Consider the following 19515-nt stretch of genomic DNA (forward strand, 5'->3'; position numbering starts at 1 on the left):
CCAACGGCGGTATCAGCGACTTCTTTGCTCGAGCGGTTGGTTGAGAAGAGGCCCAGGCAGAGAAGAATGAGGAGAGCAACGGTGGTGGTGGTGGTGGTAAGTGTGAGATCCCCTCTTTACAAGAGGGCTCTCGATCAGTAGTCCGTGAGGAGGACATCGAAGCAGTCTGCCTCAAAGCAAGTGCTGGCAAGAGAGGTGGCAGGAGGAGGGGGAAACGTGGAAAAGGTATAGCTAGACAAGGTGGCAGCCTTGTGGGACAGGATAAAGAGCAGAGTGCCCCTAAATAGATAAAAGAGTCATTGGGGGTGCAATATCAGGAAGAAAAAGTTAAGGGGGAAACTTTCTCAGCCCACAAGACAGCCTTTCAGAATTATCAGGTGAAGGGAAGGAGCATAAAGGGAGGTAGAAAAAAAGGATCCACCCTACATAATACTATTAGAGTTACACCATCTTTATGCTCATTCTTTAGGGTACAGCCTCAGGTCCTGACTATTTCAAAACAAGGGGAGACCCCCGAATCTCAGGTTCTTGTTGCTACCGATAAAATCTATGCCACCATGAAACCCAAAGAGCTCCCCGCAACCTCTAGCAGTATGTCTACGCTCATGAATACCTGCTCTATCACAACTGAAACCTCTACACTACCCTCCACACTAGCCTTAGTACCTAGGCCAACAGAGGTGTCTGAGGAAACCCTGGAACAGCAGACTAAGCAACAGGGACAGAGCGAAGAGATCCAAAAAAGGAGCGGTAGAGAGTACCCGGTCATCTGGGAGCCCGATAGAAGTTCTATTTGCATCCCTAAAAGTAGACATAAAACATTGTTTTGCAGTTTCTGCAGATAACCAGACCGAGATTACAGAGGCATGCGAAATCCTTGGAAAAAAAGTGGATTTATTAAATTCAAGGACGGAATCTTTGGAGAACTCGGTTGATGAGCTCAAGGCGAATCTGGGGTCAGCAGAGGGAAAAATTCTAACTTTACGTAGAGATGGAGATGCTTTACGGGACAGAGTGGAGTCATTCAAAATCAATTCTCGTAGAAACAATCTATGACTTTTGAAGATCCCAGAGGGTAAGGAAGGGGTAGACATTAAGACATTCGTTGTTACACTGCTTAAGGAGTCTTTAACACTTGAGGAGTCGGCGGACTTCTTTGAAAAGGATATACAGAGAATCCATAGGGATCCTTTTCGCCTCAATCCTAGTAGAACCAAACCTAGGAAGATTCTTATCAATTTCCTTACTTATGCAGTTAAGGAGAAGATTTTGAATTTGGCTCTGATAGTTAAATCTTTAAGGGGCAGTGATTTTTCTTTTCAGGTGTGCTCAGATCTTGCTAAAGCCACACTTGAGCACCAGTGGGAATTGGGTCAAAGGATGGAAAAATTTAGGAAAATCGGTGCTACAGTCCAACAAAAATTCCCAGCTTTCCTAAAAATAATGTTTAACAACAAGATGTATAATATCAGATCACCATATGAGGCAGATGAGTTACTAGAATCTCTAAGCAATGCATCTCCCGGGAAGGAAGGATTAGGGTACGGTATGGTAGGTCTGTCTTGAGTTTTTTCCTATTGGGTCCTTGGCGGTATTGTATCCAGAGTAGGCTGCCTATGTGGGATTGAGTTCCTTCTAATTCTTTTTCAATTCTTTAATATGTATCTTTTATATGTGTCTCAGGACTAGCATTTGCAAAGAAAATGAAATCTAGGAAGGCATGTAATAAAATAGAATGAAACTTATTAGCCAAGTACCAAGTACCAAGTTATAGGGAAAAGAGAAAGGGGCAAGGAGAAAGGACGAAAGCGTTAAATAACAAAAAGGGAAAAAAGGGAAATGAGGTAAAAAAAAATAAGAGAAAAGAAGGAAAGAAGAAGGAAGGAAAGGAAAACAAAAAAAAAATGAAAAAGGGGAAATATAGAGATAACACATCTAAAAAAACACATTTAAAATACACTGTGCGGTTATTTTTTTTTTTTTTTCACAGTTATTCAGGAGCATAATGGCACGACACAACATATGGGAAAAGGGGATGGGAGAGAGAGGCTATAGGACGTAAAATTGGTCATACACCAGCCCAGAGTAAAGGGGGAAGGGTTTCCCAAGGGGTGGGGGGAGATTGGAGGGGGGCACAGTGGGGTAAAGGCAAAACATTCCTCATTCATCAAGACCCTGCCAGTGTTACTTATGTCAATGATCAGGAGTGATCTGAGGGATGGAGTGCATATGGCCGTTTGTGGTCAGGAACGGCTAGGGCTAGGCCGCGGGGGTCAGAAAGTTAGGGGGATATCTGCCATGGTAAAGGAAGCAATAATATGTCTTCTCTGCAGATTCTGTATTGGAATGTCAATGGCCTGCGCACGAAGGGAAGAAGAGCGAGAATTCTATAATATTTAAAAGACTCTCCGGCGCAGGTCATTGTCATCCAGGAAACCCATCTTCTTAAGACTGAGACCAAAGAAATGCTAAAAAGTCAGAAATGGGTAGATGTCTCTATTTGCACCAATCAGACGGCAAATATCAAAGGGGTGTTGTTTTTATTTAAAAAACAAGCCAGGGGCCAAATATTGGAATATAGGGAAGACCATAGTGGTAGATGGCTTATTCTGAGGATCTCTTTAGGGGGCATATTCTTCTACTTAGTGGGATATTATGGACCCAATCAGGATGATGTCTCATATCTCAATGCCATCCGTCTCCATCTTATCGACTTCCCAGATCTAGTAATCTGGGTAGGTGATTTTAATATAGTGTTAAATCCTAAGTTGGACAAATCACCAAATTGTAGGGCAGCAGTCCCTTCTAAATCTCAGCAGCTGCTCCTGACAACCATGGACCAATTAGGCCTATCTGATATATGGAGGGAACGGGCAGGTGACCAACTGGGAGTTTCGTTTAGAAACTTGAAATATAAACATAACTCCAGAATTGACTATGCCTTGATTAGTTACAATCTCAAAGATATTGAATATCTTCCGTCGCATCTCTCTGACCATTCTGGAATTCTTTTAAGCTTAGATTTTACACAACAACAGCAGACTAGATCCTGGTCTCTCGACCGAACCATACTGCTTGAGGAGGATGAAATTATTTTCCTCCTCTCGGAAACTAAACACTTCCTTGACAATAATTTGGATACAGCCAATATTTCCGTGGTTTGGGATACGTTGAAAGCTTTTTGGAGAGGCTGTATCACCAATAGAGCCAGTTTTAGAAAACGAAAATTTAGGGAAGCCACCTTGGGCTTAGAAGCAGAGATGAAGGCAATTGAGTACAAACTGAATAGACAAACAGGTATCGGCTCGAAAGAGGATCTGGATAAACTGGAAAAGCTTAAAAAACAGTTAAAGTGCATTCTCCAAGAGAGAATAACTCGCAGATGGGAAGCAAGCAAAATTTCCCATTTTGAATTTGGGGAAGGGGCAGGGAAACTACTTGCCTGGAAAGCTAAAACAGATCAGGCACGAAATCACATAAAAGAGATAAGAGTAGATGACGAGCAATCCTCGCGTTCCTCAAATAGAGATAGCGGCATGGCCTTTCGCGACTTCTTCCAAGATATCTACAATGAGTCTATCATTGAAGACAGTGATAAAAGAAAAAGGTGGTTGGAGAAGGTCATCCTACCAACTATCACGGATGATCAAAAAACAGATTTAGAACGGGAAATAACAGAAGAGGAAGTAAGGAGGGTCATGGATCAGTCCAAAAGAGGGAAGGCGGCTGGCACGGATGGGCTTCAAGGAGAACTATATCGATCCCTAAAAGAGATTATCATCCCAGTACTGGCCAAAGTATATAACAACATACTTTTGAAGGGAGAAAACCCCCCCCAGTTTGTGGAGTCAGGCAACAGTGGTATTGATTTTGAAACCCAGTAAAGACCCAATTAACTGTGGGTCATATCGACCAATATCACTTCTGAACAATGATTATACTTTTTTTGCTTCCATCTTGTCAAATAGGCTGGGGGTGGTGGCTGATAGTATTCTCCACCCAGATTAAAAGGGCTTTGTTAAAGGGTGTCAATTAGCAGATCTCACCTACGACCTGGTTGGCGCAATTGATATTGCCTCCACTTTTACACTCCCCCTGGCAGTTCTAACCTTAGACACAACTAAGGCCTTTGACAGGGTAAACTGGGGATACCTGTCTGAGGTAATGAGAAAATGTAACCTGGGAGATAAATGTTGTCGTACCATAAACCTGATATACCAGGCCCGACAGCTAGTTTACTAGTGAATGGAACCTTGAAAGATGTCTTTAAAATCACCAGGGGCACGAGACAGGGCTGTCCTCTATCCCCGTTGCTCTTCAACATGAATGTAGAACCATTTGCACAGATACTTAGGGAAGATCATAACATCGCTTCTTTTAAATTTGGAGAGTGGGAGAGGAGGGTGGCCCTGTATGCAGATGATATCCTGATTCTAACAGCTGACTTGTACACAGCTTTTCCAACAGTTATTAAACGTGCGGAGGAATTTTGCCAAGTTTCAGGTTAGGGAATGGAATATAAGAGACACACAACTTCAAATAGGGTCTACTATGCGATATTTGGGGGTTAGAATTGTACAGGAGGTAGGGAAAATTGCAGAATATAACCTCGATCGAGTCTTTAAAGAATGTCAAAAGCAGATGAAATCGTGGGCTCACCTCCCATTATCCATCTTGGGGAGGGTTAATTTAGTAAAAATGTCAATCCTGCCTAAGCTCACATTTCTTTTTAATACCATCCCGCTGTTTTTTGACAAACACCAGAGAGAAAAAGTTCAACGAGAGGTAAATTCCTTTATCTGGAAGTACAGATCTACTAGGTTGGCATGGAAGAAGCTCAGGCTGAAGAGGGACAAGGGAGGATTGGCGCTGCCCGACTTGCAATATTATGCCTGGGCATTTCAGCTCTCACATTCAAGAGTGCTGTGGAAAATGCCCACAAGTACAAGGGGAGGAGAGATGTTTCGGGCTATGTTAAGGGGGGCAGGGTTATCGGAGGAAGGTGTTTTGTTTATGTTCAGTGACCAAACATTTTTTTTTTAAATTAAACTGAAAGTTCTCCACACGATGGTTAAAAGTTGGACCATAATAAGAAACAAGGTGGGGCTCAACTACTTCTCAAATTTAGTGCCACTGTGGCACTCCCCAGGTACACCCGTATGCTTCCAGGATAGTCTGATAAAACCAGTGAGAGACTCTGGGATCATAGCATGGGGAGAGCTGTTGAATGATGGGTTTTTTTCTCCTGGGAAGATCTTTGTGAGAGAGTAGGGACAGGCCTTTCCAGATTCAAGTATATCCAGATGAAAAGCTGGGTTCAAGCCCAGGTTAGTCGCAATACATCATTTGGGAAGGGCAGTAACCTGGAAGAACAGCTAGTGGCGAGACCTGTGGGTAAAAGGGAGGTCTCAGTGTGGTATTGGGCAATTGAGGAGGAAGTGGATGGAGTTTTTAAACTTGCAGATGAGTTATGGGGAGAGCAGATGGATACACAGTGTGATCTCGTATGGCTGGACTCATTCAAAGCTCTTCATAGAGTAGTTAAACCTGCTTGGTTGAAGCGGAATCATTTGTTTACGGTCCATAGAGCATACTTATCCCCTCTTAAGTTATAAATATTTTTGAAAGGGAAAGTATGCAATAAATGTGGGATGCCTGAAGCATCAGACATTCGTATGTTTAAGGATTGTCCTTCCATCCAGCCCTTTTGGGAAAATTTGAAGAATACTCTTGAGTCCATCTTGAAAGTATTATTAGACATAAATCTGCCCCTAATTATCTTCGGCCTCAATGCATTACTGGACCTGCTAGATCTTTAATATTCTATGCAATCTTAATGGCTAGGAGACAAATCTGCAAGTATTGGGTGGATCCAGTTGCACCAAACCACTCAGAATGGCTGATCTCACTATGTGAATTATCCAAGATGGACATGGCTAGCTCCTGCAGTGAGAAACAAATTGCGTTTTGGGACTTACTGATTCAGTGGAGATAGAGAGCCTGGGTTTTTTGTTTTTTCCCGGGTCCTATGATTATGCCTTTTTGGTCACTCCTTGGACTACTGTATGCTCCCAGGTCATTGATATGGTCCATCAGGTCTGTAAAGATCGAGTTGGAGTAAAAACCTAACCCCACCCCTTGATATTCTTCCTGCCTATTAAACGTACCCTTGCTTGAGTCAACATAAGAATGCCAAAGACTCCTGAGCTCAATCAGTAAGGTTACGAATGGCGGTTGGATTTTTTCTCAAGAGGGTTAAAGGCGAATGAGGACAAAAAAAAAACACTGAGTGTCTATACCAATTCAGAGATTCAAATTTTCAAGACAAAGTCTGACATTTACACTTTTAGAATTCTATTGCTTAATACATGTTTTGTCACTGTGCTATCATTTTATTTCTTGTTTTCACAGTGTATACTGAAATCCAAAATATATACAAATTCTTAATTCATTGAGTAGAGAAAAACATGTACAGACTAAAAACAACATTCAATAATAGCATGGCTTTACATTTTTTTGTTAAATCTCTGTTAAATCCTATGCGCGTTTCGGCTGATGACCCTTCATCAGGAAGCCATGTATATGGTTCAGTCAGAACCTTATCATAAATCAAAATTCTCCGTTAAACAAATGGTAAATGGTGTCAATGCTAATCAAAAAACGGGCCCCGGGCACTGAAGTCTGTGATAACGTTGGATGCCAAGTAATTGTGCGAGACCGTGCTAATATTGAATGTCGTTTTTAGTCTGTAAATGTTTTTCTCTACTCAATGAATTAGGAATTTGTATATATTTTGGATTTCAGTATACACTGTGAAAACAAGAAATAAAATGATAGCACAGTGACAAAACATGTATTAGGCAATAGAATTCTAAAAGTGTAAATGTCAGACTTCGTCTTGAACATTTGAATTGGTATAGACACTCAGTGTTCTATATAAAGAATATAAACTACTAATAAATAACATTAAAAATAAAATAAAAAACAAAGAAAATCATCTGTCATTTATGTTGAATCTGACAGGCTGCAAGTACATTATATTGTATTATATTTTGTATGTTGTTTAGGTCAAGGAATTATATTCTATCTTCCAAAATGTGTTTTTTTTACATCTGATCAAATCTCTGGCAAATTACCTTAAGATTAAAAAGCAAAAGATTAAAATTGTCGCTATAACAGACATTGCTGGGGTTAGGCATGTTAGTGATTCTAAAATACTTGAATGCGTCACAGATTTCTACAACAATTTATATACCCCTGAGTCTTCCCCTTCACAGGACCAGACAGATGCCTTCTTTCTATTCCTAAGTCACCTGAAAATAATATTGATCTATCCTCTTTGGACACTCCAATTTCAGAGTGAGACATTTTAAATGCCAAGACTCACCTCCCAAAAGACAAACTCCTGGGCCTGATGGATTCTCTGTGAACTTTTTTCTACATTTCAAACAACTGCTGATTCCTAATCTGTTGCTTCTTATTACCCATGTATTAACCATGGGAAGGACACATGGATCTTTCACTCAATCCATGCTTTGTTTGATCCCTAAGAAAGGCAAAGATCCCTCTCAGTGCAGTAATTACAGACCTATTTATTTGATTAATATGGACTGTAAGATTTTTGCTAAACTATTTGCACTCCGTATTAACCAAGTTGTCCCTGACTTAGTTGATATACATCAATCGGGGTTAGTAAAGGGTTTCTCGATAACACACAACTCTAGAACTTCCCTTAACATAATTGATTTGGCCTCCAAATTGAATTCCCTTGTGGCAGCCATACCACTAGATGCAGAAAAGGCATTTTATCATGTGAACTGGGAGTTCATTTTCAGAGGATTGAAATGGCACAGCTTTAGTCCCCATATCCTTCAATATATTAAGTTATTATATTCAGATCATTCCACCTCTATTTGGATTAATTGTCAACAATCTAGTTACTTTTCCCTCCATAAGAGGAATAGACAAGGCTGTCCTTATCCCCACTAATATTTATATAATCCCTAGAACCCTTTATGGAAAAAAATTGCCGTTCTTCACAATTCACAAGTTTCCAAATTAAACATATAGACATTAAATTCACAAATTATGCAGATGATATTTTGTTATACCTTACTAACCCAATCAAATATGTTCTAGAATTTTTCTCACTATTACACAAATACGCCATAGTTTCTGGGTATAAACTTAATATAGACAAATCAGAGATCCTACCTCTAAAGAAATACTGCCTTCCAGATATGTTCAAAGGCACAGGGTTTACATGGAATTCAAAAGTATAAAATGTTTAGGTATTTTATATACAAATAACATTAAAAAAACTACTCAAATTAATCTAAATGAAATCTTTACTAATAGAGGGTTGGTCCTCGTTATATTTGTCCTGGTGGGGTAGACTGGCAACAATTAAGATGATGTTGCTACCAATAGTCACACTTTATTTATCTATGTTAACAATATCCATCCTACTCTCTTTCTTCAAAACTATTAATCGCTCTCTCATCAAATTCTCATGGAACAATCGCAAGCCTAGAATATTATTAGGTCATCTGCAACAATCAAAATAAAATGGAGGGGTCAATTTTCCGAATCCTAGATGATATCATTCTGCCATTACGTTGAAACAAATTTGGACCTCCCTTTTACTAACTCCGCAAGAATAATTGACTACTTGGGGCCAACTGGAACAGGCTCAATGTACACCATTTTCATTTAACAAGGCGGTTCTTCTCTCTCAACCCCCTAAGGCCTTTTTCTCTCCAATACTTATCCACTCTATAGCAGTTGCTAAATCTTTAATAGTCTCTTCTAATTCCTGCATAGATTTTTTTTGCAAACCCCCCTTTGGTACAATAAACACCTGAAACTAAATGACAGAGTTCTCTCAGGGGGAGAGTGGATTAACAGAGTCATTATTATACTCAAGTACGGCTCTCTTATGGATTTGAATGAGATTCAGAAAAAGTATGACATATCTTCGTTTCATGTTACACATTACCTTCATTTTAGAACTCTTCTTCTTCCTCTCCTCACTCAAGCTTCTCTCCCTGTACCAGTAAGCCAACTCTCACCCATTGATTTAGATTTTTCCTCTCATATGAAAGCTCCTGGTGTATACAGGATTTTGTCTCGCACCTCTGATTTGAGGACTAAAACCAAGGTGGAGCTTGCATGGGAAGCGGATCTTAATCAGGAGATCTCTCTCCAGACACGGGAATCCATTTGTGCTAAAATTCATACTTCATCTAACTCAGCAAGTACAACGCAAACACTATATTATTTTTATAATAGGCTCATCCGTATCCCCGCAGAGCTTCACAAATTTAAGTTGATTGATAATGCAAAATGCTGGTCTTGTTCGCAAGTCAAAAGTGATCTCTTACATATATTTTTCCTTTGCCCTCCTGTTAAGTAGCTTTGGATGCTCATATGGAAGAAGCTGAATAGCATTTTATCCATAACCTTTGCTTTTGGTATTATACACATTTTCTGGTGGCCAGAAGATACTACTCCCCCTCCAAACACAGTAAACGTGGTCAGAAACCTTGGAATAAAATTTGGCACAACTCTATCGTTTAAACAACAATCCTTGGCAGTTGCTGGGACCTGTTTCCACATCATAAAAAGCCTTTGATCTAATTCCCATCTCGGCAAGGCAAACAGTCGCCGTTGCCCTTATCACCTCCAGGTTAGATTACTGCAATAGTCTATATGCAGGAACTAATAGAGCAGTACGTCACAAGCTCCAGATGGTTCAGCATGTAGCTGCACGGCTGGTACTGAAATGGCCCAAGAAATCATCCGCAACAGCGGCACTTGATATCCTACACTGGTTACCAATCCACAAAAGCATTTTGTTTAAAGTCCTTATCATTACTTTCAGGGCTTTCCATTCTCGGGCCCCCAATACCTCCAACTGGGATACAAGCGCTATGTCCCCTCCCGTAGCTTGAGATCAACAAATTCCAATCTGCTAATAATTGCTTCCTTCAGATTGGTATCAAAGGGAGGAAAATCGCTGATGGTTTTAGGCTCAAAGGCCTGGAACAAACTCCCCCCAAAATTACGCCAAATTACATCAGAGTCCCTGTTTAGGAAGGCACTAAAAACTTGGATCTACAGTGCTCCCGCCACTCTATGCAAAACGCTGATTTGATCCCCTTCCATACCATCCTTCAGTAACCACCTCCCTTCCAGCGGGGGCCCATTCCTAAGCGACAAGATGCTCCTCGGAGTGATAGCCGCGCTATATAAAAACACCATTACAATACATTACATTAAGATGTTCCACTTTTATATGGCAATCCCAGGGTATGGTAGGAAAGCTCATAGACTTGTTCATAGAGCTAGCTCTACAGATTATCACCACGAATTGGAAAGAATCCGCTAAAGTTTCTTTTACTGGTTGGTGGAATCAACGCTACGATACAGCGGCACTCCACGCCCTCAACCCAGGCTGCAACAAGAACTGCAAGCTAGCATCACCAGCCGACACCCATGACCCTTCGGCTGTCACTGCTGCTGGTACACCTGCAGCACCGCCAAGACCAACGACCATGCGCAACCCACCTGCAAGAACACAACCCAACGGAAGATCCTGCAATGCATCCCCCTCAACGTCCGATCCATCCACAAACACTCCACCGAAATGTGGGACCTCCTCGAAGCACCACCCCGGATGTAGCATTCTTTACAAAAACCTGGACCAACACCACCTCAGGACCGGACATCGCCATCGCCATTCCCCAAGGATACAAGATCTCCAGGTAGGACCACCCCACCCACCTGGGAGGAGGAATCGCCATCATCCACAAATCCACCCTCCGCCTGAGCACACTCCCCGACGAGCCCACAGACCTGATGGAATGCCTTCACTTCAAGATATTGGCCAGCCCTACCTCCACCTTCCGAGAAACCATCATCTACCAACCCCCTGGACCTCGCTGACTTTTTGCCAACTCCATCACGGACATCATCTCCCCGCATGGCATCGCGTCCACCAACTACACCCTACTGGGAGACCTCAACATCCACCTCAACAACCAACTGGACCCCAGCACCACATCCCTCCTGGACAACCTTCACAACATTGGACTCCCCCAGATCGTGACGGAACCCACGCACTCAGCAGGACACACCCTCGACCCCCTCTTCACAACAGGAAACTCCATCACCTTCAGCCACACCACCGAACTCCCATGGACTGACCATTGATGCGTCCACTTATCCTTCAGAACACCCCCCATCCACAGACACCAGCACCTGCTCCCACAAAGAAAAGGAACCAGAATCACCGACGACCAGCTAACCTCATCACTCAGCAAATCCCCCCCAACCAACATGGAAAACGACGACCCCAACACAGCAACCCGAACCCTGCACAAGTGGATCTCCGACAGCGCCAACACTATAGCCACCCTCAAGAAAAACAACAACATCCACGCAAAGAAATCTAGATGGTTCACCACCGAACTTCAAGAGTCCAGACACACTTGCCGCCAACTCGAAAAGGCCTGGAGGAACACCAAATCCACAGCAGCCCACAATACCTTCAGAGCCGCCACCAACGCCCACCGCCAACTCATCACAAAAATGAGAAAAATAGCGATGGAAGACAGAATCTCTACTCATGCACACAACAGCAAGAACTCTTCAACATCATCAAGGAGTTTGCCTAACCCACCAGCGAGTCCACCGACAACCTTCCCTCACAAGACCTCAGCGACAAACTCAGCACCTTTTTCCACCGCAAAATCAAGAGCATTTATGACAACTTCGACGAAGACAACCAACATACTGAACCCTCACCAACCACCCCGACACCCTGAAGCCAGTGATCGAGAACTGGACAGCCCTCACCACCGAAGACACTCTGAAAGCAATTAAATCAATCCACTCCCGGGCCCCCACGGACCCCTGCCCCCACCACATTTTCAACAGAGCCACCAACACCATTGCATCCATGCTCTGCCACACCCTCAACTGCTCCCTGGCAACTGACTCATTCCCCGATGACTGGAAACACGATGAGATCAACCCCCTACTGAAAAACCCTCGGCGGACCCCACCAACCTCAAAAACTACAGACCCATTTCCCTGCTCCCGTTCCCAGCTAAAGTAATCGAGAAAGCGATCAACAGCCACATTCATCGAAGAGCATAACATCCTTGACTCCTCCCAATCCGGCTTCAGAAAAAACACAGTGTGGAAACCGCCCTCCTAACCACAACAGACGACATCCGCACCTTACTGGACAAAGGAGAAACAGGAGACCTCATCCTCCTAGACCTCTCAGCAGTGTTCGACACAGTCTCTCACCACACCCTAATACACAGACTCCAGAACATAGCGATCCAAGACAAGGACCTCGACTGGATCCACTCCTTCCTTTCTCGCAGAGCGCAGCGGGTCAGACTCCCCCTTTCCTCTCGGACCCTATACCTACCACCTGGGGAGTCCCCCAGCGGTCCTCCCTCTGCCCTACGGTCTTCAACGTCTACATGGCTCCGCTCGCCCCCATCATCAGAACCTACGGACTCAACATTGTGTCATACGCAGACAACATCCATCTCATCCTCTACCTATCCAACGAACCCAACACCACCAGACACAACTTTCGAGAAGGCATGGAAGCCGTCGCCAATTGGATGAAAAACAGCTGCCTACAACTAAACACCAACAAAACAGAAGTACTCATCATGGGCCAAAACCTTGATGCCTGGACCAACACCTGGTCGCCCCCGTCCTAGGAAGCCCACCACCCCCAGAGACCACGCACACAGCCTGGGAATCATCCAGGGCTCAGAGCTCAAAATCACTCCATCTCGTCCTCCTGCTTCCACACCTTCCTATGTAAGACCTTCAAATGGACACCCCTCAAACACAGAAAGACCATCACTCACGCCTTGGTCACCAGCAGGCTCGACTACAGCAATGAACTCTATGCCCGAAATAAACAAAAAATTCACCCGCAACCTACTAAACATCCAAAACGCCACCGCAAGACTGGTCCTCAACTTGCCAAGACACTGCCACATCTCCCAGTACCTGTGCACACTCCACTGGCTCCCCATCGAAGCTAGAGTCACCTTCAAGATGCTAACCCACACTCACAAGGCCCTCCATGACACCAGACCAGCATACCTGAACAGCCAACTCAAATTCCACGCACCCCAAAGGACCCTACGATCAGCCCATCTCTCCTACGCTGTGGTCCCGGCACCAGAAAGGCCAGATCAGGAGGCCCCTTCTTCTCCTTCCACACGGCCAGAGCCTAGAACGCCCTTCCGCTCTACCTCAGACAGACAACATCACTCCCCATCTTCGCAAGAAACCTCAAAACCTGGCTCTTCGACAGACCCCCTCCATGATGGACTGGAACCTGCGACCACCCCAGCCCCCAGCTCCTTGAGACCCTTACGGGTGAGTAGTCACGCTTAACAAACACCTGATTAATTGATTGGAAATAATTATGCCATCATCTTAGACTGGATCTTGCATATGCCACCTCTATTCCTTTATTAATTTAAAAGGATCTACTATGGCTACCACATAAGACTTTCCTATCCAGACAATGTGCTAAGCCCACACCCATTGTTATCAGTTATGAACCACCATAAATGTTAAATACTTTAGCAGGTTAAAACGTTTTTTTTATTATTTTCCCCTCCCTCCCCCCGATTTCTCCTTCTCCCTTTTTCTCTCTTTTTTCTTCTTAAGAAAATCTAAAATGCAATTGCTTTGGTAAAATGCTTATTTTTTTCATTTAAGGGTATCTAGTTTTAATCAATCAGTTTATACATGGTTAACCCATTTTGGCTTTATATTCAGATTTTCCTTTTGCTCACTTTTGATTAATGGAGCCATCGATTGTTTTGTTTTCATTTGTCCATTACTTCTGCTTGAATTGAAGTGCTTATATATTTTGTCTAACTGCGGTACCTATACAATTTTAATAAAGCATTCTAAACAGGAGGGATCGCTTAATGCTTAATTTCCTTAACAAGCCGGCACTGCAATGGTCACTTGCAGTGGCACAGTTCAACCACAGTTTCCATGGGAGATGTGTTGTGTTAGACTATACTTTCTTGATAATATTTCCCTAACTGCGGGAGTACATTGCACACAACCAATACCTTTCTCCCTCCTTTCTTTTATCTTTATTCAATAACATTCTGAAACATTACATAATTTCTTTATCCTGGAAAGGTGAAAGAAACCAAACATTACATAAACATTGCTTTTGGTTCTCAATATGGTCTCGCATTGGAGCGATTACCCAGATTTCCTTACCTATGCCATATGACTAACCGTTTTTGAGTGGCTTGCATGGAGTTTGGAGTTCACACAAACTCCTTGAGAAATCGGTTGATCTGTTGCTTTCTATGGCAATTTCTGTTATTACCTCTAATTGGAAATCCTCAGAGAACATTACTCTAACAGGGGGGTGGAATTCGGTATATTATCATCATAGACTTGATAGTTACAAACTGGATTCGTTGAGCATCTCCTTTAAGCGCCATCAGCTATGGAAGCCACTTAGTAACTACACTGCTAAGGAAATCGATTTTTCTCCGCCTTCTTAAATGTTGATCGTATAACCTGTTTCACTTATGATATTTACTTATTTAATCTTCTAACTGCTGTATTAAAGGTTTCACTTTTGTTTCTTTATTTCTAAGCCTTGTTCTTTATTTTCTCCCTGTATCCCACTGGCTCTTCTCCCTCATCCCTTTCTTTCTATTTTTGATACTACTTTGCCATATCTGCTCAACTTATTTATATAGTTGATATGCATTTATAACTATAATGCTGATTATCTGTCTGTAGTCAAAAATGCATATCTCTGTTCCTGCAATGTTACTGTTAAAGTTCTTGTACTGGACTCAACAAAATGTCTTTTTTTTTTGCATTGCTCATTTGATAGGCGAATAGCTTTCAGCTCATTTCGATGACAGATGCAGAGGGAAAAATTACTTGCAAGAAACGTTTTGGGCAGTGATGAGACTTGGGCCTATGTTAAAAACGAATGCATTTCATGCAAACAGGATTTTTACAAAAATGTTTCATTTTGGACAGACAATGCACTTTCTTTGTTGGTACATAATCACTGACTGCACAAATCGAAGTGAAATCCTGCTTTGTTGATTTCACTTCTGCCTTAAATGTAGTAGGTAAGAAGCATTCTTCAACTCCCCTGCTGTATTCTTTGTGTATATGACTGATTTAACCATTGATTGCACACATCTGGATGTAGAACCAGATACTTAAGGTGAGAAGTAATTTACAGGCTGTCATGTGCTGAATCAACATATAATTTTTGCGGGCTGATTTTTAAGATGCTGTGCCGCCGGAGCTTCAAAAACATTATGGTCCGGGGGCACATGCTTCTCAAAAATCAGCCCCAAAATATTTTGTTACTTTTTTAGGTCTTTCACCATCAGGTAGGTACATATAAATTATTGGGTAGCTGATATGAAAAATATATTTTAAAAAGATTGTTACTCAGTGGGAAATGCATTGTAGTACATTATGAAACCTCTATTAGTTAATGCTCTGCCGAGATTTGTGTGTAACCAGAGAGCCACAGAATTACATTTGGTTGGTGCAATGGAGAATAGTGACTGGTGTAATTTTAGTGCTACAAGGTCACAGCCTGTGACAGCAAGCATAGTAAATGTATGTCATTATTTTATACTTGCATTACACACATAAGATAGACTGTTACAAAATGTGCAAATAGTTTTAGGATAAAATGGAACTTCCAAAATGTCAATTTTAGTAATACCTGACCATAAGTAATGCAATTAAAAAAAAACATTTTTGGCATAACTGTTCCTTCAACACCTTCTTAGGGGTACTATGCGCTGTGTAAATATAAATAAAAGCATGCACTTCACATCCCAGTTGTTAATTCTTCGTACTACCACTCAAAAAAAAACAAAGCCATCACAATGCTTGAAATGATTCGAGCAATTAAGGCTAGAACCGCTCCCAAGCATCCTTTACATGTGCAGATTAACTCACACATTTGATTTTCATTCAGGCAAGCAGGCACTCTGGCACAAAGGATTGTTTTACCTGACTGCCCGGCCTCTTCTTTTCACAGCACAGGAGACTCAATTACCTTCAGCTGAAGCACATTAATGATCAGTATGAAGCGTCCCGAACAGTTGTCTTTTTCCAAAAGGAAGAGCACCTGTTTTGGATTCCAGGAAGAATTTGAGGTCTGGAAATGTGCGACCTCATTTCCAGCACTCCACTGCCCCCCTGGGGGTCTTGCCCCACAAATTGCAGACTTCGCTTTATGGTGTGAGGAGGTCAATTAAGAGACTATGGGCCCGATGTAGGTGGCCCAAATACCGGTTGGTATGGGTGAAATTTGGTAAATGTCACCGTTAGGGCATGCAAGTGTGCCACATGTGCACACATGCACATTTCAGGGGCGCCCTTAAAAAAAACAGGTATTACCAATTCGGTAATACCAAATCGGTAATACCGAATGTCTTCACATTCAATCCTATTGGCCTCCAAGCCCATGGGAATGAGTGGGTAGGTATTCCTTATTACCAAATTGGTCTTATCGAATCGGTAATAAGGAATATTAATGATTCAGTATTTTTTACCGAATATTTACCTACATCACAAATACTGAATTCTTAATACCGAATCGGTAAAATTCGGTATTAAGAATTCGGTATTTGGCAATTACCTACATATGTTATGTTATGTTATAAAGGCTTTTATAACGCGCTCTATCACTAAGAAAGTATCCTGGCGCTAAAAATGTATGGCCCTAAATATTTTCTTTCTCTATAAAAATATTACACTCAAAGCTACAGGCATTAAGTGATTTTGTAGCTGCAACATTTTTTGCATGCTACATTTCCCAAATAATCCATCATTTGATGCATATTCTGCAAATTTTAACTAACAACATTTTTGTTTTCAGCTCAAACCGTTTAAAAGTTAATAAAATTGACGCAAATCATGTTTGCCACGTAGTCGAAGGTCCTTCACAAAGGTTAACGGATACCTTTTATGTTGATCATTGCTGTATTTAGGTGTTAAACTAGTACTAAGGAGGTGAAAGCTTTGCTTTATCATTGTTAGTATGTGTAAAAATAATAAAGTAATACTTTCGGAAAATGTGCTTCGATATGCCTTATAGTTATAATTAGCCTTTTCTGACCACATAATTTAGTCAGTCCTGCAACAATATTTGGTCTTTCTCTACTGCATAATCGTAGTAGTCCTGACTGTATTGCACCCTACTCAAAATGGTCGATATTTCTAATGATTGATGTATCTAGGACCAATACAAGATATCAATCAAAGTGTGCTTTATCATGGTAAGCTGACATTTTTCTTCTATGGACTATTACTTGAGCTATGATGTGGTGCAGAACATGTAAACAATGGGCACTTGAAGAATATGATCATCACATTCAAATTCAAATACTTTATTTAGACAGTCAGATCTATCAAAGTGTGCGAGTACCAGGTAGAATTAAAATAATGATAATGATATTTACAGCGATGTAGACGATTAGTCAGGAAAACCAGACATCTTCATACAGTTTCAATCAATGGTGGTACTGTTAATAATTTAAAATGCATTTTGATAAGCAGCTTAGGACCTAATAAAGTGGTCATTGGGTAAAATTACGGCTGTGTGATATTAAAATACAAGTAGTAACAATCTTCACCATTGGAACATGTAAAAGCTTTCTATTTCTCTCCACACTGCAATAATAAAAAATTGGTACTCTGAGTAGAAATAGGAAATATCTCATGTTTCTTGCCTATGTGAGAGTTATCTTTAGTACTAAGGAGGTTTGAGATTAAGCCGCTACTTCTTTTTGTGATTCTGGATTATTTCTTATTTGTTTGTCTGTAATACCTGATAATGTTATACATTTGGTAGTCACTTGAGGCTTCACATTATTTAATAAGTGGCTGACTTCAGATGGTAATGTCCATAACACCTCATTAGTCCACAGGTGCCGAAGAAATCTTCTGCAATCTTAAAGAAGGAGGCTGGGGCATATGCAGAGCAGGTGGTTTATTGATTCCTGAAATAGTCCACATAATCGGCATGTTTTAGACTCAGTTTGCGCTGTCTATGGAGGAGATAAGTCTAGTGACTAAAAGGAACCCACCCGGAGCTGCAGGTATTTTGTTTTGTAATAGGGTGAAAATGGTTCCATGATATACTTTTAGGGACCTTTTCTAGCATAACCGATGAGGACCAGGTGAGCGTGTTCTCTTTTGGCAAATGCCTTGTAATCAGATTCAAAGGATTTAATTTTTACTTTTCTGTTCAGAGCTGTTTGGACAGTGGGTGCAGTAGTTTTGACTTCCACAGCTCTGCGGAGCCTGTTTGCCACAGTGCTTCAAAGATGGCGTGTGTCCAAACATTTGAATGGCGTGCGCTGTTGGGGCTCGAAATTTCAAGCTAGATAAGATTTTTCAGTGACCCATGCAATGCTATCCTTGTAGAGTGCAGATATTTTATTATACAGGACTTCTGTGTGATCAGTTGGTCCCTTAATGCAAATTCCATCCTGATGTGAGCTGGCAAGGTATTACACAGTAATTTAAATAGAATTCTGAAAACTGCACTCTGTGAGTTGTTTTAAAAGGCCCGTAGTGTTCCCGGGAAGGCCTCTGACCAGTATGACAATGTTCGCACTAGTTAGGCAGAAAGTATTTTAAACAGCATTCAAAATTTCTTTTTTTGCATTCTTGAGATTTGTTTGAAAGGAGCATTACGACGAGGCTAGTTTTAATTTTAATTAATTTAAATGTATTAGATGACCTTCCTTGTCATCTAGCCAGCATCCCAAATATTTGTATTTGTTCACGATGGGCAGGCTTTGATTGTTGAGATGCCAATAGTGTTGGAATAATTTTTGCCCTTGAATTACATCTGTGACACTCTTTTTGCTGAAGGGGAGGAGGAGTGTATGGTTATTCACTAGTTACCCAATAAACTGTTGAATGTATCTGAAATATATGCAACTATAAATAGTTTGACATTGGGTCGGTAAGAAAAATATGCGTAACATAGGCCTCTGCAGTTGAAGATGCCCTCACTATTCAGTGGGCCACCTTTAAGTCTAAATCTATGAGTTATGGGTGTTTCGCAGGCTTCTCTACACATTTTTGCAGAGGAAACCATCATCTTTAATTATGCCAATGTTGAAAAGGGATAACCAAGGAGGAATATTTGACTCCCCTGCAGACCAAGTGTTCTCTAAACTGGATATATTTCTTGAAATTATTAAAAATGTGACATGGGTCCTTGGGAGGGAATTGGCTGGAATACATCCCAGCTCTGGGGTGTTTAAAATAAAAAAGTAAGAGCAAAATCCTGGAAATTGGAAATGACTCATATAAAGAAAATTGTATTTTGTAAATACAATAATAATAGTTATGCCCAACTATCCTCATGCGTCCCATCACAACTTACGCTAATCCAACTTCAAAGATTAAACTTAAATTTCTTAGGTT

General features: G+C 41.4%; 1 protein-coding gene across 3 annotated transcripts in view; it reads right to left on the bottom strand.

Moving 5' to 3' along the window:
- LOC144818798 (phospholipid-transporting ATPase ABCA1-like) overlaps window positions 1–19515 on the bottom strand; it is a 3252877-nt gene that overhangs the window by 3003713 nt on the left and 229649 nt on the right. The gene's annotated exons all lie outside the window — the stretch shown is intronic.

Source organism: Lissotriton helveticus, chromosome 2_1 (assembly GCF_964261635.1).
Source record: "Lissotriton helveticus chromosome 2_1, aLisHel1.1, whole genome shotgun sequence".
NCBI classification, from domain to species: Eukaryota; Metazoa; Chordata; class Amphibia; order Caudata; family Salamandridae; genus Lissotriton; species Lissotriton helveticus.